Genomic DNA, 21,550 nt, shown 5'->3' on the forward strand with positions numbered 1-21,550 from the left:
TGTTTCCCGTCTCCCGCACGACCCACAGAGAAGGGGCCGCAGAGGTGATGAGGGGTCGGGACGTGGGAGAGCAGCTGCGAAAACCCACTGGCTCAGAGGTGCAAGCTGCTGGCCGGCCCCATGCCCCATGCCGTGCTCCCTCAGCAGCTCCCGGTCCCGCCGTGGGGAGGAGCCTGAGCCCTGAGCCCTGAGCCCTGAGCCAGGCCGGGCCTTGTCCCCCACCCGACCCTCCACCCTCCGGGCAAACATTAACCACTACCAGCACCGAGGACCTCGGGCCTCGGAGTACCCAGGCCCACTCGGCAGGGAGGTGGGGTCCATCCTGCCACAGGCCTGCAGGGCAGCCGCTATAGCCTCCCCCATTCCGTGGAGAAGAGTGCCCGGGCCGGGGAGCTTGCCCAAGGTCACGCAGCTCCTGGAAGTGGCAAAGTCAGGATCCAAAGCCTGGTTTGCCGGACTCTTTGCACTGCACCACCAGCTGAAGGGTTTCGGTGACCTCTTTCTGGGGACATGGGCCTTTCCCAGACGCTGGGTTTGGAGATGACACCGGCCTTTTCCAACACATCCATCCGCTTTTCCAGCCAGCTCCATCTCTGGGTTGGCTGGCGGCTCCGGGAAGCAGCCAAAGGCCCGCATCCATCCGAGTGGCTGGGCTCTGCTGTGATTACAGCCCATTCTCAGTCATCCCGCATGCAGTTATCCGCACTGGGGACTATCCAAGTGACCAGCTACTGAGACCTGCCAGGCCCCGAGCTGGCAAAGGTGGGATCCACAGAGTCATGAAAATTTAGAGCTCATTCCACCCCAGGTGCTTGGCCTCAGTCTCCTACTTTATACATAAGAACTCGAGACCCGGGGGGATGACCACCACTCAGCTGGTAGTAACTGGAGCTGGAACTAGAACCGGGTATCATAATTTCCCGGATGGTGCCCTTCATCACCATTGAATCTTTTTCTGGGCTTAGGCAGGAGGGGATGGCCACAGATGCAGAGAAAGGAGATTAGTATGGGGGCGCAGGGGGGGGGTTGCCTGGGGGAGGGAAAGAGATCATCTAAGACATAGCTGACTGCATGCTGCAACACCTGTCATTTGTGGATTATCTGCATTTCAGAATTTACCAGGCTTTTTCCGTGCTGAGCCTCCTACTCTGTCAACTGGTCTCCACTGAAACATTATGTGGCTAAAACCTAAGAATAAATGAGAAACTATTAAGCATCTTATATAGCCTCTCAATGCTATTTCTGCCTTTGATAAGAACCTAATTCTTGGGGCACCTGGGGGACCCAGTGGTGGAGCGTCTGCCTTCGGCTCAGGGTGTGACCCTGGGGTCCGGAGTTGGAGTCCCACATCGAGCTCCCCGCAGGGAGCCTGCTTCTCCCTCTCCCTGTGTCTCTGCCTCTCTCTGTGTCTCTCATGAATAAATAAAATCTTTTAATGAATGAATGAATGAATGAATCTGCCTTCTTAAATTCTCTTCCCACAAAACCTAGCTGGGAAAACAACTACTCAGCAAAAGTTTCAACTGAACGACAGTTAAGTTGGAGTATGTGGACAAAAATCACACTTATACCTCACAAAAAGCACATTCGAGAGCCAGAGCTTAGCCACAGAATCCCAGCTACCTTGTCCAGGATTCCAGCTCACTGGGACCATCTGAGGGTGTGGAACCGGGGAAAGAAAAAGAAAAAAAAAAAAAGGCAGAATCAGGGCATTTGGACAAGTGGCAAGTTCCGAAGAGGAAAATATTGGCAGAATATTGTAGCTTCTTAGTCTACGAATGATTCTCTCCATAGTCCTTCTGGCAGCATTTGAGGGCTCCCTTGGGCCCCAGCTAACAGGAAGACCCGTGTCGCTGGAAGGCAGAGCTCAAAATTCACTAACATTTACTGAATACGCATGCCTTCCACGTCTCCCAGATTATTAACGGTGACTGTCCTAGACAAACTATTTGGGGACATGAATGAATCAACAAAAATAATTTTTCATAAAGCAAACTAAGGAGATCTTCATCGTCATCACCACTGTACGTCCCCATGGTTTACGGGTGAAGGGGATGAGGAAAGAGGTGAAACAATCTGTCCAAGGTCACAGGGCCCACCCTCCAGGGCCATGATCTTAACCCGTCCTAGGGGAGACACGTCAGCCGTTCCCATGCTGCCACCTCAGGCCATACCTTCCTCCTAACTCCCCTCGGAAAGAGGAGTTTTTATCTAATTGGCCAAAGCCCCTGACCTTCACTGGGCCACATTTTACCAAGGGGCAGGCTTTCTCTACTTAAAGGCATGAGCCATCCTCTTCCTCTCCTTTCTCTGGGTTCCATGCCCTGGATGAGAATGGGGACTTGGGGTTCATTTAAGGCCCCAGCAACCTCTCTGTCTCTGTCACTCTTCCTCTTAGAATAGAGACCTGAGCCCCCGAGTCCCATGATTTCAAGAAGGGATGAGAGCAGGTGGAAAGAGGTGGGAAAGAAGGAGGAGATAGAACTTTGACAAGGACTGTGGGTTGGAGACTAGGGACCAGTGCAACCATTAATATTTCTCAGACTCTCATCCCTTGAAAACTCTAGGGGAGGTGAGATGACGGGTAGACCCAAGATCCGCGCATCCTCAGTAGGTAACACGACCCTAATAGCAAGAGAATCACTCGGCCTTTAACATAACAAACTGCCTCATCGACACTGGACACCTACTGCAACCAAGGGGTGCATACCCAGGCCACCAAGTCTTGCTACTCAGTGGCAAAGGTGACACCGTCCATATGCTCTCCCTTTCCCACTAACAGAAGGTGGATCACAGACTGGGCACCGAGGAGGTGATAAAATAAATGGATTTTTAAATTGCTTTTTAAATGTATTGCGTTTCAACGCCTTTAGGCCAGGCATGTTCTCCAATTTCCCACAGTCCTCACTAGCCCCTACCGTTTTCTACCCCAGCCAGCTTCTCTCATTTGATTACGTACCTGGCCCTAAGGGGATCTGACTTCGTAACCCCTGTAGGAGCTGTAAGAAAAGGTAAGGAGGGGATTCAGCAGCAGAAAAGCTAGAAAATGAGTGAAAATATCAGTGAGGGTGACAAAACATGAGAGACATCTAACTCTGGGAAACGAACAAGGGGTGGTGGAAAGGGAGGTGGGCGGGAGGTTGAGGTGAGTGGGTGACGGGCACTGAGGGGGGCACCGGCGGGGTGAGCACTGGGTGATATGCTATATGTTGGCAAGTTGAACGCCAATAAAGAAAAAAAAAAAGAAAAGAAAAGCAAGTTCAAACCCAGGCCTTTTTTCTTCTAAGGCACGGGATGCTGGGCATGTCAGCAGACCCCAGAGGCCTTGACCTCTGTCGTTCGGAAGAGCTACTGAGTGTGGAAGTGCTGTGTCAACCCCAGAGCACCATGTCAATGCCAGTGATTATGATTATGACGCAGGAACCAAAGACTGGAGCTGGGCCACCTGCCCTCGGCTTTGCTGCCTCTTAAGGCTCAAGTTAAATTAATCCAGCAGAATGCAGGACCCACGAGGCACCGGGAGGGAGGGCGGGGGATGTACTCACACTGATGTTACTGGGAAAAAATAATTAGGGAGGAGAATGCTATGGTTCAGCTCTCTGGAAACCAACAGGGAGCCGGGGTCAAATACTCAGCTCACATCATAGGTCTCCACCAGCCACAAAAGCGCTCGGGAGGAGCTGGGTGGGAGGCAATGTGCAAAGTGTCTGAGCACAAAAAGAACCACCCACCCCCTCCGGGAAGTCTAAAGAAGGAAAGAATTACTATATGGAAAATCGTAGTTTTACAGAAGGAGGAAAAAAAAGGCTCCAATTGCAAAATCAAGAGAGCCCTGATTAAGAGAAAATAAAGACCGAAGAAAAGATGGCTAAGAATAACCTCTCAACACCCAGAGGCCTGTGGGATCCAGATGGACACTCCTTCCAGCTGCATCCTCCCTCGCTGGCCCCAGCGCCTCATCAGACTCCTGCTGAGCAGATTCAATTTTCCATTGAAAAATTCTTAGCTTTCCCCCTTCCTCCACTGTTAGCTCAGCCGCAGGCCGAACGGCTCCTGCTAAGACCCTGCAGTGTGAGTGAGGAAGTGCAGAGTGTATCTCCGCAAGCCAAGGGGAGGCTCCTGGTCTCTGTTCTCGGCCCAGCTTCCTCCATTCATTCATTCATTCATTCAACAATATGTAAGTGCTGAGCATCTCCCTGATGCCAGAGCCTGTTCTAAGGGCTAGGAAGAGGTACTTATAACTCATGGAGCTGAAGTTCTGGTGGGAGAAATAATAAAATAAACAAAATATCACCATATTCATTCCCTCGTTCATTCATACTCGGAGCACTCCTTACTTTAGCCTCAGTCTTCTCATCTGTAAAAGGGAATGATAATCCCGGAGAAGATGTGTAAAGTAGGGGCCCAGCACATTCCCATTCAGAAGTCTGACGATGCCAACGCTGACGAAAATGTAAAGGGAGGTTCTTTTGCCTTACTGGTGGGAGCTTAGGTAGGTATGGCCACCTTCAGAGGTCAACCGTCAACATCCAGGACGTTGGATGCGTAGTACCCTCTGTGTAAGCCAGCAACTCCGCTCATAATTGTGCATCTTCTATACTATACAAGGAGACAGACGCAGGGACGCTCATCAAACCCTTGTTTGTGAAAGCAACCGGTGAAATATTACGCAGCAGTGCAAAGAATGACACAGATCTACTTGCATCAACATGGATAAATATCAAGATCATGACAGTAATTTGAAAGAGCAAACTGCAGTTTATCTACAGGGTATTAATTTATATAATTTTTTAAAACTCCACACTAATATATGATAGTTAAATACATTTAGTAGAAGTATAAGAGCATGGACACCTGGGGGGCTCAGTGGTTGAGCAAGTGCCTTCGGCTCAGGGTGTGACCCCAGGGTCCCTGGATCAAGTCCCGAGTTGGGCTCCCCGCAAGGAGCCTGCTTCTCCCTCTGCCTGTGTCTCTGCCTCTCTCTGTGTGTATCTCATGAATAAATAAATAAAACCTTAAAAAAAAAAGTATAAGAGCATGGATGAGAAAAATAACACACGAACCTCAGAATAAAAATTACCTCTGAGAAAGAGGGGAATTGCAGTTGGATGGACAGTAGACTTCTCAAAGCAACAACAAGCCAGTAAACAGTTACTTACAAGATCAAAGTGCTTAGCAAAACAAAACAAAACAAAAACTGTCAACCTGGATTTTTTCGTTGACCTGAACTGTTGTTCAACAGTGTGAGTTAAACAAATATTTATTGAGCAGTTATTATTACAAGCAATATGCCAAGCTCCAGGGACACAGAGTTATATAAGACCAAGTTCCTATCCTCAAAGAGCATAAGGTCGGGTGTTCCCTTCCCTAGCAACTACCAAACCCGTGAAGGGATCATCCAAGAGTGGTCCAAAGTAATCTGGTTTCCCAGCCAACAGCATGTTTCGCCCGGAGTTCCCTTCTCCAGCAACAGAAAAATCAATGAGACTATTTAATCCGAGGAGTCGAAACCAGCCTAAGGCAAAGGCCTTGATTTAACCAATTATGGAGACACAAGAATTCTTTAATGATATCCTTAAAAAGGCCAAAAGAATGAATAGTCGGGCTGAGGACATGCGTAGTCAACACCTTTCACACGTGGGTATACTAAGCATTCCCATTTTCCTGCTTTTTTCTTCCCCCTAATTGCATATTTCCCTGATTCCCTGTATCTTTAACGATTGGATTGTTTCTCCAGCAGTTAAAAGCCAGCAAGATGTTTTGGCTTGGGTAGAATGCATTTGACTCACCCCTGCAGTGAATATCGTCCAGATTTTTTTTTTTTTAATGAAGCAAGCCCCTATTTGATGAAAACGTGTACATCTAAGTTACTGTTATTTTTTAAAAGATTCCTTCACAACCAATTTTTAAAATCTGACAAAAATCTTTGACTAACAAACACATGCTTTGTTCTCTAAATAAGCATGGATTATTTTTAACCCAGCGTGCTCCTTAGCTGGAGGTGTGATGCTAATGGTGGCACAATGCGACAGGGGCCAGGCACTGGCGTGCAGCCTCTAACTTAATCCTCACGGCAGCTCTATAAAGTGCATTCCGCTATTACCCCCATTAAACATATATGGCAACTGGGATGAGGGAAAGGGGTGCACAGCTTGGGACCGGCAGATTCAATCCTTCGGAGTCTCGGCCACCACTCTGGCCTACGTGAGGACAGTCTCCACAGCTCCTAAGGACGGACCCTGGCACCGCTCCCTCCCCCAGGGTAGCCTGAAGAAGGTGAACGAAGCCACGATGCCACATTAGCAGGTACAGAAGCATCACCTTCATGCAGGTGGGAGCTGTCCAAAGGCAGGAGAGTATGGGGTCCACCTCTGTATCCCAGCTCCCGAGAGCAAACCTGGCCTGGTAAGGACCCACTACGTGTCTGGTGAATGACGGCATATGGATGACCACCAGGCACCACCGTCTCATCTGGTCTGTTAGTTCAGATTCCCTAATTATGACATCTCATGCGACCCGCTGGCCGACCAGGCCTCCGTCAACAGGCTGGAGTGCAATGAGCCACCATGCACAGCAATGGGGCTGAGCAACCCAACAACCGTGTGCCAGGCCCTGACCATGTGCAAGAGCATGTGAGATGCTGTGCAGGCCACACAGTCGAGCACACACAGCCACACAGTCAAGGAGCTCAGGACACCCCGGGAGAGGCAGGCAGGAGCGTGATCTGATGCAGAGGTGAGGGGCCCAGAGGGACGAGCACCAAGGACAGAGGCGGAGACCACATGGGCTCTGTTGCAGGAGAGGCTTCCCTCCCGCTCCCAGCTCGCCTGCCCAGGCTCCCGCACACCAGCCTGATTTAGTCTCCTCCTCCTTGGGAAAAACAGCCCTGGGAAGCGCGTCTGCCCTGGACTCCTTGCAGCGGAGACGGGATGGCCTTCCTCACCGGTACGATCAGGGGAAAACTGAGCTTGGAGGCAGGCTCCACTCCATGCTCCCTGGGGCCAGGCCGCCTGCTGCCCACCCCCCTGTTGCTCCTGCTGTCCTGTGAGCAGCACACAGGCCGCGGCAGGGGACGTAGCAGCTGCTCTCTGCGTGCACAGCGTGGCAGTCACTGGGATGGCCGGCCAGCAGTCCTTCCTCCCCTCCTCCCTCTAGGCGGGCGTCCCCTGCATCAGAGAACGAAGAGGCCTAAGCTGGGCAGGGAAAGCTCACCCCCTGTGCGGAGGACTGGGCATGGGATCCTGTCCTGGCCAATACAACGTAGATGGAGGTCTGTCTGAAAGCTCCTGAGAAAGGATGTCCTCACTGATGAACAGGAAGTCCTCATGGCCACCTCGGACTCCCTTCCCGCTGGGAATACACATGGAGCTGGACTTCCCGTCTTCGGACGGTAACGTGGATGCCGGGAGCAAGGCAACACATGGATGATGACAAGCAAGAGCCTGGGTCTTTATCAATGCCACCGAGCTGCAGGGGAAGGAAACCTGGAGTCACCCTCCTCCAGACTTTTGTATCAGGTAATAAGCCACCGTTGGTTACATCTTCTGTTCATTGCAGCCCAAACTAACTTGATAGACAAATGCGTTTCATTCCGCAAAGAAAGTGGTAGAAAAACTAAATGTGACCGACCACATCATGTTCTCCCATCCAGCAAAATGAGCCGTAAAGCTGATAGCTTGGTCTCCATCCGTCTGTCTCCCGAATCAGTAGCTCAGTGGGTTCAGAACTTCGAGAACAAGTTGAGGTTTATCCCTCCCACAAACCTGAACTTACACGGAGGTGGAGATCTTTCTGATATATTTACCTCGACACAGCTGGTGTCTAGCCTGGTGCCTGGCTTGTGGTTGACATTTAATGATTACATTGGGTGTCTGAATAAGGAATGAGATCACTTCCAGCTAGAGGGGCTGGGAAAGACTTCATCAGCCTGAAGTTAGTGATACTCAAGAGGAGCCTTTAAATGAAGTAGTGCTCGTAACACTAAGGAGAATAATATCAACCGACATGTATTGAGATCTTTCCGTATTCCAGGCCCTGTGCGTGTGGCATTATCTCTTTTCATCCTCCCAATTACCCTACGAGAGGGGTACAATCCTAGTTACCATTCTGCGGACAAAGAAATGGAAACACAGAAAGTTCAATTAATTTGCACAAGGACCCATAGCTAGAAACTGGTAAAATTAAGATTTGAACCCCAGCTCCTGACTCCAGGGAACATGGACGTACTCCAATAGTTATTGGGAACCATTGGGACAATTGAACTCCACAAACAGATTGGAAAGATCTAGTACATGCCAGTCTCTAGGAACGCAGGGTGCGTAAGAGACAGTCCCTGCACGTGGCTGGGGGAGAAAAAACAAACAAACCTGATGAGTTAATAGTATTAATAGCTGCCCTTCGTGAAGCCAAAGATTTTGCTAAATGATTTATATATAACATCTCACTTAATTCTCTTCACATCCGTATGTGGTATTATTAATCATATCCCCATTTTACAAATCAGGAAACTGAGGCCTAGAGAGATTGGGTAGCTTGCCCAGGATCGCACAGCCCAGCGACGGAGCTATGATAGGCAGCCAAGCAACCTGACCTCAGAGCCAGAGCTCTCCTGTCCACTACTGGCTTTGCAAACGGACAGGACCGACGCTGTCACAGAGCACGGGGGCAGGATGCTGGCCAGGGCCAGAGACCACCTCGCAGAGAAAACTTCGAGTCTTGAGTTTTCAGGTATGCAGGGAAATGGGCAGGCGGGTGGGCGTCTGTGCTCACGGGCGTGCTCTGTGCCTGTAGACACACACTCAGTGAGCAGGGGATGGAAACGGAAGGCATTCTAGGTTCACAACTAAATAGCAGAAGCGAAGGCTCAGAAGGACGGGCATTTGGGGGACCACAGGTCATTTGGGGTGGCTGGAGAACATGGAAAGTGCAGGAGGGATGAGCAATAGGGCCCGGAAGGAGGTGGGGGGGGGGTCCTCTGCAAATTCTGAGCTATGGAGGGACAAGCCCCGCGCTGTTTCGTGCACCCTAGGAGCTCAAGTGATGCGAGGCAGAGAGAAGCCTCGCGAGGTGCAGGAGCAAGCAGGAAGCCGCCAGCGCCGTCAGCTTCGCAGGCCAATGGGTACGAAAGACACACACGGCACGTGGGTGCACATCCCCCCTTTCCCATAGGAGGGGCAAGAGGCGCCCACAATGTTGAGGGAGCAGCTCCATAAAATGGAGCTAAGAGGCTCGTGGGGCCCATTGACGGTGCTCCCAGAGGAAGGAGGGAGGCCTGGGATCCACGGGGACCACCCACAGCACCCAGGAGGGACAGGTCAACACACAGCTCCACCCACTGGAACAGGGAAGGGCTTCCTGCCCACACACCCACCTCCTCCCCCTCCCTCCTCCTTCGCTCCCCTCTGCTCTCCTCTCCCCCCACGCACCTTTGTCCTTGGTTATGTTATTTTTCTGAGCGTCCAATAAACAGCAAATACAGTACACGCTCAGCCAGACGCTCTTCTATGCCCAATGCGACCATCACGGCTGGATGGGCCACGGATGTTTCCACCCATTAAAATGTATATGAAAACTATAAATGTTCCTCTGGCGAGTGAGATAAGTAGAAGCCTCCAAGACACTGAAACCTTCTCCCCTGGGGAATCCAGCAGGGGTGATGATGCATGACTTGGTGGCAACGGGGCTTGCGGTTTTTTTCTTTCAAAACGAAAGCACGGTCTGGGGTAGAGAGAAGCAAGCTCCTTGCAAGTGACACGTAGACCCCAAATTCTGATCTCTGTTTGCACTCGAGGGAATTCACAGCTGGAGGGCTAAGAAACCTCGTGGGGAAGATACCATCATCCTAATTAATACCCTGCAGAATTTTATTAGGCATCTGTTCATCTGTGTGCTCAGGTTACATAATTTAATAAGTGGCTCGGTTGCAGATTTTATGTTCTGTTTTTTCATAACTTGCCATTGATAAAAATAATTTATCTAGGCCTTCACTCAATACATTTTGACGAAGGGCCTACCCGGTATTGGGGCAAGTGGGAGGCCCCAGGGCACACAAATGGAAGCAATAGGATCCTTGTCCTCGGTAGAGTCACAATGACGACCCCACATTCGGTACTGAGGTCTCTGTTCAACAAGAATCCCAGGCCCTGTCAGAACAGGATCATAGGGAGCCCCCCCCTGCGGGGCAATCTCTGAACCCAAGATCTCCCCCGTTCCTACTGCACTCAGTCCCTGCCCCCCCCCCCCAAAAAAAACCAAGCACCTGTGGAGTAACGGTAACTAGCGAAAATATCCCCAAACAGAAACTGGTATTTGGTGTTTGAAGATCTAACGCCGTGAGTCCCACACCCCGTGATGGTGTCAGGCCCCCGGGGATGCTAACGGGCCCAGCGAGGTCGCCAGAGGATGGGACATGCTTCGCCGGGAGCTCATGGAAGAGACACGAGACACCAACCTGACCGCTGCCCTGCCGGGTAACACACAGGTCACCACACCAGCTGTCCGTTCTCATGGAGACTGAGACACTGCAACTACCTTGATGGGGAAAATGGTGGCACGTGGTAAAAAAGACAAGGATCTCGGGGCCCCATGGCCCCCTCTGCAGGCCCCGATCCAGGACGTGGAAAGCCCGCAGGAGCCAAGACCCCCACGCCGTCCCCCCCCTCGCTCCCTCCCCAGGGCCTGGCCCGATGGGCTCCTCCCTACGCCGGGGCTCTCTTTCCTTGCACGTCCCAGCTTTGTCTTCTCACCCCGTAGCTCTGTGCCCCTTTGTTCCAGCCACAGGCGGAGACAGACATCTCCGAGCCCCAATTCTCAAGGCCCAGGACAGGCCATTGGGTTGGTCGGGCTTGGATGGGAGCCGGCCCTGGTGCCCCCGAGGCCTGGAAGGGGGTGCTGAGGAGCACAGGCGGGTGGCTGAGAGGAGGACACTCCCACGTGAAAGGGGCCCTGAGCGTCTACTAGTCTCGGGCCGTCCTGTCACCTCTCCCTACAGGCTTCCCTTGTCCCCGGTCCCGGGCACTTCCGTAGAGTGACCCCGGGGACCAACGTTTCTCCCCTCTCGGGGCTCCACTCACTGCCTGTGTCCACGTCTCTTGGCTTCTGTGCCACGTTAGTGCCACCATCTGTCTGAGCGAACGGGATTCGCTCTCCGGGAAAGGATAGTGGATTGGACCCCAGCTGACGCGAGGCTCCCTTGGGTCACTCGCCAACCCCTCACCAGCCCATCAGTCCCCGGGCCCACCGGAGCGGCCAGGGTGTGGGGCTACAAGCCACAGATTAGAAACCAAAACTGCGGGCAGCCCGGGGGGCTCAGTGGTTTGGGCCACCTTCAGCCCAGGGCGTGATCCTGGGGTCCCAGGATCGAGTCCCGTGTCGGGCTCCCTGCTGGAGCCTGCTTCTCCCTCTGCCTGGGTCTCTGTCTCTCTCTCTCTCTGTGTCTCATGAATAAATAAGTAAAATCTTAAAAAAGAAAAAAAAAAGAAAAAAGAAACCAAAACTGCTTCTGTTGTTCCCAGAAAAGAGCTCCGGGCCCAGCAGTTTCCCTCAAAAAATGTCACAAACTTCCAGCACTGAAGTCATAACACTGTCTCCGAACACTCTCTGGACGTAAAATGAGCTCCTTGGGAATCTCTGTGAGCATTTTAAATTTTCAGACACTAACTAGTTTGACATTTCAAACATATTTAATGAAATCACTACTCTTCCAGGCAGGGCGCTAGCGTACCCTCGACCGGTATCTTAATGAGCCTTATTCTCCTCAGATACCTTCTTCTGAGAATCTCAAAGTGACACGGGGTGAGTAGCTGATAGATCAAAGAAGAAAAAAAAAAAAAAAAAACTCCGCTCACATCACAAAATCATTTAAGACTGCTACATAACTTCTCAGTGACTAAGTCCTCATGATCTTGGTGGTAGGATCGCGATTCTTCTCGTAAAATCCTCTGTAAACGGCTTCTCTAAACAAGTACAGACCCACAGTGTTTTCTCTCTCCTGCCCTGTGCCGAGAAATATGAGCTAATTAATATTAAATGTTACAACGGCTCGATCCCTGCCATAAACTGGGGAGAAATATAACACGCAGACGTGAAGTAAGAGGAAAGAATATATCATTGGGAACCGGTGGGAATTTAAGGGAAGGACACATGATGTTACACAAAAGATGCTAAATATTTTGATCTCCTAGATACAAGCGCAGCCTCCGGCTCCTTTATGGCCTAAGGCACCCAGTCACGGGTGAGCGGTCCCTATAGCGAAGAAAGGATTCCCAAGGGACGGCCCCTCGCCCACGACTGGAGACAAACTTGCAGGCCGCCCGATGAGGCCTCCTGCCCGGGGAACTCGCCGAGGGGGTGGTGAGTTCATCCCCTTGACAAGCACAGCAGAGCAATCGCTCCTTCGTGTCACACAAGATTCAGATTCCCTTCGGGGGCTCGGCTGCATCCCGGAAATGTAAAATGCTATTTTAAATGGTCATGGAGGGCAGCCCGGGTGGGGCGTGATCCCGGGGTCCCGGGATCGAGTCCCGCGTCGGGCTCCCTGCACGGAGCCTGCTTCTCCCTCTGCCTGTGTCTCTGCCTCTCTCTGTGTCTCTCATGAATAAATACATAAATATTTTTTTTAAAAATGGTCGTGGAGCCCAAGAGCAAGATCCAGCTTCCTACGCTCTTTCCATCAGGAGGCCAGAATTACTCTCGCGCTCCAGCCCCGAGGAAGGATTCTAGAATGCTCCAGCTCAGAAGTCAGGAGAGGGGACTTATCCAAGAGCTACAGGCCTGTTCCTAGCAATGAACCCAAATCCAGTTTGGATAGTCCTTCCTTGCCACAGTTCCCTCCCTCCCCGTTTGGTATAAAACATCTTCTGCCGAGGAGCCCAACACATTCCCAATGTGATTTCCCTTAGGATCCAAAATGGAATCAGTTCTTGTTAACAAAATCTAAGAGTAGCACATGCTATCCGGACCATCTGGACCGCAGGACAAAAAGACATATTATAAATATGTGAATGTAAGAAACTCAACGAGTGGAGCTACCACAGACCTAAATAAAGAGTTCCCAGGTAACTCTTGTAGAATGAAAAAGCTAGGGGCACCCGGGGGGCTCAGTGGTAGAGCATCTGCCTTCGGCTCAGGGCGTGACCCCGGGGTCCCGGGATCGAGTCCCGCGTCGGGCTCCCTGCATGGAGCCTGCTTCTCCCTCTGCCTGTGTCTCTGCCTCTCTCTGTGTCTCTCATGGATAAATAAATAGAATTTTAAAAAAACAAACTAACTCTGTTCTTATGCCGTTATATATTTCCCTTCTTTCTACTTCCATTGGCATAAAAACGTGTGTCCTGGGCAGCCCCGGTGGCCCAGCAGCTTAGCGCCGCCTTCAGCCCAGGGCATGATCCTGGGGACCCAGGATCGAGTCCCACATCAGGCTCCTTGCATGGAGCCTGCTTCCCCTCTGCCTGTGTTTCTGCCCCTATCTCTCTCTCTGTCTCTCATGAATAAATAAATAAAATATTTTTTTAAAAAAAGTGTGTCCTTCAAATAACTAAGCTTGGATGAGGCTCACTTTGACATCTCCTTGAAAAAAACGTGCTGGTTCTCCATACCAGCTTCTGGTTCCTTCAAAACAACGCGGACCGTTGTCCTGTAAATACAACCGACGCCCCGTTGCACGCCATCTGGAAGCACGAGGGACCGCGACACGTTACCTGAAGAAGCAGGTGTGCCTGCAGCCCGCCCCGCGTCACGCCCGAGCTCTGCGGAGGAAAGGGGCTCGCGGACTGTGCCCTCCCTTCCCCGACGATGTGCCCGCCTCGGCCCGTGTTGGCCGCTGCATAGTCTTGTTTCGTTGTAGAGAGGGAGAGAGGGAAGGGCCGAGGGACAAGGAGGGGGAACCCCGGGCAGCCCCCACGCCCAGCTCGGAGCCCCGCGCCGGGCTCCACCTCACGAGCCCCACATCCTGACCTGCTCTCGCAGGCCTGACGGGCGCCCTGGCCCCCGGGGAGCTCTAGGGCCTGCTCCCCAGCTCTGGAATTCGGGGGCCCAACAGCTTTGTGTCATTCCATTCTGTCCCTTCCGGCCCGAGCCCACGGTGCGCCGACGGGCACAGAATGATCAAGAACGCTGGGAGTCTCCGGTGCAGGCCGCAGGGACTCCTCCTGGGCATGACGCTGGGCCGCAGGCTGGGCTGCCCAGTCCCAGGTCTGCGGCCTCCCGCCCGGGTGCCGAGGCCCGTCCCCTTCAGCGGCCTTCTGTGCGACAGGCGACACCCTGAGCCTCGCGCCTGTCCGAGGTGGCAGCCAGAGGTCCCGGAGCCACACCCTCAGCTTGTCCCCGGGAGCTCTCTCCAAACAACGGAGCTCCCGTCCCCTTGCACTTGGCTAAACTCTGCAGGAGGAACGTGGGCCCAGCTCCAGGCGCGGCACGACGACCTCCTCGGGGGGAGAGCCACGCTCCTCCTCCACGAGCTCGGCTGCCCACGGGATCGCGGGCCTCGGCGGCCCAGCCTCTGCCCCAGGCCCAGGGCCCACGCTCGTGGGGCTTCGAGAGCGCGGCCTGCGTCTCCTGGGCCCTCGCCCGAGGGGCCCTGAGCATCCGATTCCTGTTAGCAGCCTGTTCACAAGCCGCAGGAGTTCTCTGGATGATTCTGCTGAGCCCCCGGCAGCGGACACTTGGACACCCCAAGTCCTACCCTCGGTCCGTCGAGGGCAGTCAAGCCCTGCGGATGCTCCCGCCTCTGCCCCTGCTCAACTCCGAAGCGACCTCCCCGTTTCCAAGGCGCCGCAATCCTCACGAGTTCGTCCCCTCCTGCTGCTGTAACAGTCGACGCGGAGCACGTGGCTTCAGGCAGCACGTACGGGCCATTACTTCCAGGTTCTACGGCCCAGAAGCGGGGCAGGGGCCTCACGGGGCTAAAGCCGCGGTGCGGCCCGGCCTGGCTCCCCCTGGACGTTCGCAGCTGCCGAGGCCGCCCCGGCCCTTGGCCCTGGCCTGTGGCCCCCTCCTCGATTTTCGAGGCCAGCAACGGCGCCGGCTGAGACTCTCTGGGGCCGCCTCTCTGACCCTCTTTCACCACCGCTCTTTTCCTCCCTCTGATCGCGCTTGTCTGCCTGGGAGAGCCCACCTGGATCTTCTAGGATGACCTCCCAGGTCTCTCAAGGTCTGTAACCTTAATCGCAGCTGCAAGATTCCTTTTTCCGTGCAAGGTAACGTTCACATGTGCCAGAGGTTAGGACCTAGATATCTGGGGGAGGCCACTACTCTGTCTACGAGAGAAACTTCAGTCTCCCCCAAGCCACTGGTGCTCTGGCCTCTGCGACAGCAACCGAACCAGTATCCTGACAATCTTTCTGCCCAGGGGGCACGGTTTTCGGTTTTCGGTAGTTATCTCCTGCCCTTTCCAAGTGTTGTCTGGGAGGCAGAACAAGGCAACAGTCCCCTGAGAAGAAGAAATCGTAATGCCCTACGTGATCTAAACGCACCTCGCTTCTTCCCGTAAGAGGCCCCTGGAATCGTGTTTACGATTGTCATAAACAGAATCGTGTTTTAAATACACTAGGAGAAAAAAAATAAATAAAAATAAAAATAAAATAAAATAAATAAAATAAAATAAAATAAAATAAAATAAAATAAAATAAAATAAAATAAAAACACTAGGAGAACTCACTGTGGGGAATCAGTTACAAAGGGAAACATTTTGTGAAGTAAGTAAGCATCACCTAACGCCTTGGGGAGCCAGATTTTTACACATTTTGTCTGATGAAGGCAGGATCTACAAACCTACCTATGAGATACAAGCGTGTCGGGGCCCGTGGGTGGTTCAGTAGGTTAAGCGTCCGACTCTTGACTTCAGGTCAGGTCTTGACCTCAGGGTCGTGAGGTCGGGCTCTGCGCTGGGCCTGGGGTCTGCTTCAGATTCTCTCCCTCCCTCTCCCTCTGCCCACCCCCCACCACCTCCACGCTCAGTTGCTCGCTCCAAAAAAAAGATGTAAACAGGTTACTTAGCTGATCTTCCTCTTGGAATGCCTATAAGGACCCAGCGAAGGTGCTTAGTGAATATTCATTGAACAAATAAATGCACCTTAGAGCCAACACTCCCTGTAGCACGGAGTGGATCTAATCATTAAAATCTGCCTTGGGTTCCAGAATCAGCTTTTCTAGAGGCCATGGGCTTAAGGCAATTTTAAGTGTTGCTTCCACAGTGCTGAGCCTCCCGAATAATAGCTTTCATTTATGTGATAGTTCACGAAGTGCTTTTCAAATACTGTCAGTGCTCCTAGCCCCGTTTTTCAGATGTTGCCGTTCAGGCTCGAAGACTCCCGGAGGTCACACACGGGGAAGGGACAAGGCCGGGGCTACAATTTCAGGTCGCCTCATTCCTATGTTGAGAATACATGTATTCTGAGTTCCCTCCCTTTCCTAAAACGAAAATGTCACTCAGAAGAGAGGGAACCTCAGCCTTTGAGAGTTTAACAGATGCTCCTTTGTGTCTTTTGGGAGATGAGAGAAGGAAGTTCTCCTTAAAATTCAGCATCCGAGCAAACATAAAAGTCACGGGAGAGGATGAACGTGGAAGACGTTTGTCGGCAATGAAGTCAGCACGGCCGGTAGAGGACAGCTGGACGCCAGGGCCCCCGGACCTGGATCAACAGAGCGCCGGCTGATAAAATCTGAATGTAGCATTACATAAATAGTAAATCTTCTTTCCCTCTTGAGCAAAGAAAAAGCTAGGGGCTTCTCATCTGATGGCCAACAGATGTGGGTTATTTGCCAAGAATAAGGGAGCCCTTAAAATCAACCCTCCACGGAAATATTCAAAGGATTAATCTAGCCACCAAAACTCCTGATACAAGATGGCAGGCGGAACAGGCCTTTGCCGCCTCTTCCTACAACCACACTGATGTGACAAAGAAGAAGAAAAGGGAATAGATCACCTAAAGGAAGCCTGTAGAAGGTCAGAAATCTGATAGATTTCTGAGAAAAATCCATGAAGTTGTACCGGCAGAGAAAGCAGAGAGGAATATAAAGCAGAGAACGCCGTAGCTAAGATCAGAGCCATGCAGGGTGGGGCGGGGGCTCTGAGTTCGAGACCTGCTCAAGGAGGAGTGGGAAGTAGATCAGGCTGCTGCACTGAAGGTCTGTCCCTGGAACACCTGCAGACTAAGGCGCATTCCCACCTTGACATCTGGACAACAACGGTCAGCGGAGAAATTATTTCTTGGGAAAAAAAAAAGACACACTTAATAAAGAGAGTGAATGTTTCTCTAGGGAGGAACAAGCTTACCGGTGCACATGCTAGAACCTGCAATGGGCACCAACCGTTGCCTGTCCTGCATTTATTCCTCTTTCTTGTAGAACCCAGGTGTTGCTTTGGGGAACCATGCATCTTGCATTGCCTGTAGTCCGGTCAGTCAGGAAACCGTGGACCAAAGTGCCTTCTTCTCTTGGTCAAGGGTGGACACCTGATCCAAATGAGGCCAATCAGGTCATCTCTCTAATAGAGTGACTCAAAGACTACATATGGTTCAAGTTCTTTCTGTTACCCTGAAGAAAAAGCTGTCCTAAACCTTGGTTTTTGCTTAGAGGTAAATCTCTGGAAACGTTCTGGTTCCTGTGGGTGCCGGCTCCTGTCCTGCCCCTGATCCTAGTTCTTTCCAGTTACCCTAGGCTTCATAACTCCATATCTGTCCTGTAAGTTTCCCTCGCATCCAAAGAACCATGACTAATATAAGCCCAGAGTCAAGCCCTTCTCAGTTAGCATTTGTCTCCTTGCCCACCTACCCTGTAAGCAAGGTTTCCAGGCCACACACACTCGTTCCAGGCTGCCAATGACACCTTCCATTCAAAGGAGTGGCAGGCATACACAATAGAGAAAAGCCAACAGACAAAATAGGAGGACCTCCCTAGATGATCCAATACCTGACCCCAAAAGAAACAGCTAATGAAGTGACAAAAAGACAACCTAAAACGAATTTTCACCAGTATACACAGAGCGACTGAAGACAACTATGCCTAGAAAACCTAGAGCAGGGGCATCTGGTTTGCTTAAGCGTCTTGGTTTTGGAGCAGGTTGTGATCTCAGGGTCGTGAGATTGAGCCCTGTGATGGCTCCACACTCAGCGTAGAGTCTGCTTGAGATTCTCTCTCTCCCTCTCCCCCTCGCCACTTGCACGTATGCACTCTCTCTTTCTCTGTCTCTCAAATAAATAAATCTAAAAAAAAAAAAAACAAACCCTTCGAGCAGACTTCTGTAAAAAAGGAACAATAAAAAATAACTAAATATTTTTAAGTTACTAGAAAGGCTACAAAGAAAAAGTCACAGAGCTCTCCTGGAATGTAGAGCCTAAGTCAAAGAAATGGAAAATACAAGCAGAATGGTAAGCATCACATAGAGGACCTCTGCAGGAATTATCCCCAACATGAGTCTCAGAAAGAGAAAATAGTGCAAATACAGGAGAGCAAAAGAGGAAATAAATAACAGAAGAAAATTTCTCAGGGCTGAAGAAAGATATATGGTGTCAGACTACAATGGCTCAGCAAGTACAGAAGACAAAAAAAAAAAAAAAAAGGCCACACAAGGGCACATCACTGTGAACCCTGAGGACAAAGAGACAATCCTTTTGTCCTGAGCTGAGACAAAAAAAAAAAAAAAAAAAAAAAAAAAAAAATGAAGGCTAACTATAAAAGAATGAGAACCAGACTGGTGTCATGTGCATCAGCAACAATAGATGCTGGAAAGTCGTTCTCAAATATTTCTAAGGAAAATATTATTTTCAACCTACTAGTCCATATGTAGCCGAACTCTCAGTGAAACATGAGGTTAAAAACAATGACATTGTTTCCCATTCAAGAACTCAAAAAAAAAAAAAAAAAAAGACCTCTTATGCCAACTTTTTGGAAAATAAATTCTCTTCAAAGTAACCAGCAAATCAACAACAACAACAGCAAAAAGGAATCCAAGAGAAAAGGGAAACATGGGATCCAGTAAATAAGGCACCCATTAAAAAAAAAAAAGAGAGAAAAAAAAACGAAAGAAAAAAAAAGGCCCAGGATAACAGTTGTCAGTTGTGCAGCAATAATCAGTTCCAATTAAAATAAGAAATCAGAGAACTCTGAGAATAAGCCTCCAAGAAGGCACGAATGCAAGTTAGTATTCTGATGAGGCAGCCGGAGGGTCTTGGTGACGATGTGGAGGCATATGCTTCTTTTGTCCACAGGAGAAAAAAGACAAACGGAAATTCTAGGGTGGGGGTGGGGGGGGAGCACAAAAGTAAGAAAGTCACAACCCACACACGAAGCTAACTGAAATGCAGCACGATCTTGCGTCACCTTGAAAGTGAAAAGACCATCCACATGATGTTGGTGTTCGGAACAGTCTACTTTGTGAAACTCGGTTTTTGTGACGGAGGACTACGTTTCTTTCCAGTTGCACGTCAGTGTCCTACAGGAAATTATATTTACATGAATCATGATATCATAAACACCTCTTACTAGTGGCCCATGCTTACTATAAAAGAAAGATACAGAAAACCCACAAAACCACGGTATAGCTTAATGAATTACCATGAGCACATTCATTTGATTCTCACTCGGCCCAACAAACAGGACTTCACCATCCACCCCAGAAACTCCCCTATTTTCACCATCCCCACCTCGACCCTCCCTGTGATGATACATGATCATTTCCTTGGCTGCTGATCATTTTATCACCAAATGTGCATCCTTAAGCTCCCTAAACAGTATACAGTTGATCTTAAACAATGCAGGAGTTGGGGGCGGGGAGGGGAGCTGGCCCTGCATAGTCAAAAATCCAAGTATAACTTTTTTTAAGATTGTATTTATTTATAAGAGAGAGAGAGAGGAGCAGAGAGAGAGAGGGATAAGCAGACTCTGTGCTGAAGACAACCCAAGCATCTTGGGGCCCAGTCCCACAACCCCAAGACCATGACCTGAGCCAAAACCAAGAGTTGGACACTGAATCGACTGAACCACCCAGGTTTCCCAGAAAATCCAAGTATAACTTTGAATTTCTCAAAGAGGTAACGACTACTAGCCTACTATTGACACGAAGCCTTACCGATAACGTAAGTTGTCAACACAGATTTTCTATGTTATATGTATTGTATACTGTAATCTTACAATAAAGTGAGCTAGAGAAAAGAAAATGTTATAAAGAAAGTCATAAGGTGAGGGCGGGGGAGGTGGCGGCGCCTGGGTGGCTCAGTTGGTTAAGCGTCCAACTCTCAATTTCAGCCCAGGTCATGATCTCAAGGTTGTGAGATAGAGCCCTGCACTGGGCTCCACGCTCAGCAGGGAGTCTACTTGAGATTTTCTCTCCCTCTCCCTCTCCCCCTCCACCCCCACAAATGAATAAATAAATCTTTTTTTTTTTTTTTTTAAAGGAGGGCAGCCCAGGTGGTACAGTGGTTTAGCGCCGCCTACAGCCCGGGGTGTGATCCTGGAGACCCGGGATCGAGTCCTGCATTGGGCTCCCTGCATGGAGCGTGCTTCTCCCTCTCCCTGTGTCTCTGCCTCTCTCTCTTTCTCTGAATAAATAAATAAATCTTTAAAAAAAAAAGAAGAAGAAGAAGGAAAGTCATCAGAAAATACTTTTACAATATTGTACCGTATCCAAAAAATCTGCGTGTAGGTGGACCCGCAGAACTCAAACCTGTGTTGTTCAAGGGTCCACTGGACAGGGCAGCGGCTGAAACCTCAAGCTCTGAGGCCAGAAAAATGTAGGTGTGAGTCCTGGCTGTGTGACCCAGGCCAGCGACGGCAAGCTCCGTTCTCAGGTTCCGCGTGGGTGACGGGGCCCCAGTAAGACGACTGCTTCCCGGGGTCATTGTGAGAAGGAAATTGAAATAACGCGTGTCGGATGCTCAGCACGTGGCCTGGAACCCCACAGGCTACCTGCTATTACCCTCATGGCACGGAGGGCAAGGCTGTCACGTTACATTTCATGTCCCTGCAGAGGGCCTAGCAGTCATTCCCCGTAAGATCTTAATGAACTGAATCAGCAGTAGCTTCTGGAGAGAAGAAAAATGCAGCAGGCAGAGCGGCACCTAAGTGAAAACAGTCAGTCTGTTGCAAGGGAAGCAATAAGGGAAAATAGCCCCGGCTAATATGAACCAGCTACTCAGCTCTGCAAAGTATCTACAGATGGCCTCACAATCAGTCCCTTATGAAAAGTTTCATTTGTTCCCTAGGAAGATTCCGAGATTTTATTTTAATTACCTTGATTTGGGTCCCAAGTCTCGGCAATATTCTTCTGGCACAAGGACGTGGGCCTTCAAGGACGGGCAAGTAGAAGCACAGCCTTGGAGGATTGTTGTCCTTCCCCCCCAAGGAAACCCAGCAGTAGCCTCTCCATTGTTAATTATTCTGAGGTTTTTAAAGAAGCGATTGTTTGAGGGCTCATCCTCCCTGGCTCTGTCGGCGGTCCTCGGCCAGTGGATGCACAACCTGGCTGGTGCCAGGAGCCAGTTGAGGAAAGAACCAGACCTACAGCTGGAGAGACACCCAGCAGGACCAACCCTCACGACTGCCTCTGTAAACTCGAGTG

At 50.6% G+C, this 21,550-nt stretch overlaps 1 long non-coding RNA gene across 1 annotated transcript; it reads left to right on the plus strand.

Moving 5' to 3' along the window:
- The first annotated feature begins 104 nt into the window (after positions 1 to 104).
- On the plus strand, positions 105 to 1,221 carry LOC112650725 (uncharacterized). Its single transcript, XR_003130396.1, has 2 exons — positions 105 to 762; positions 1,113 to 1,221. It is a non-coding gene; the product is annotated as an uncharacterized LOC112650725 (long non-coding RNA).
- Positions 1,222 to 21,550: the final 20,329 nt, after the last annotated feature.

Source organism: Canis lupus, chromosome 29 (assembly GCF_003254725.2).
Source record: "Canis lupus dingo isolate Sandy chromosome 29, ASM325472v2, whole genome shotgun sequence".
Taxonomy (NCBI): Eukaryota; Metazoa; Chordata; class Mammalia; order Carnivora; family Canidae; genus Canis; species Canis lupus.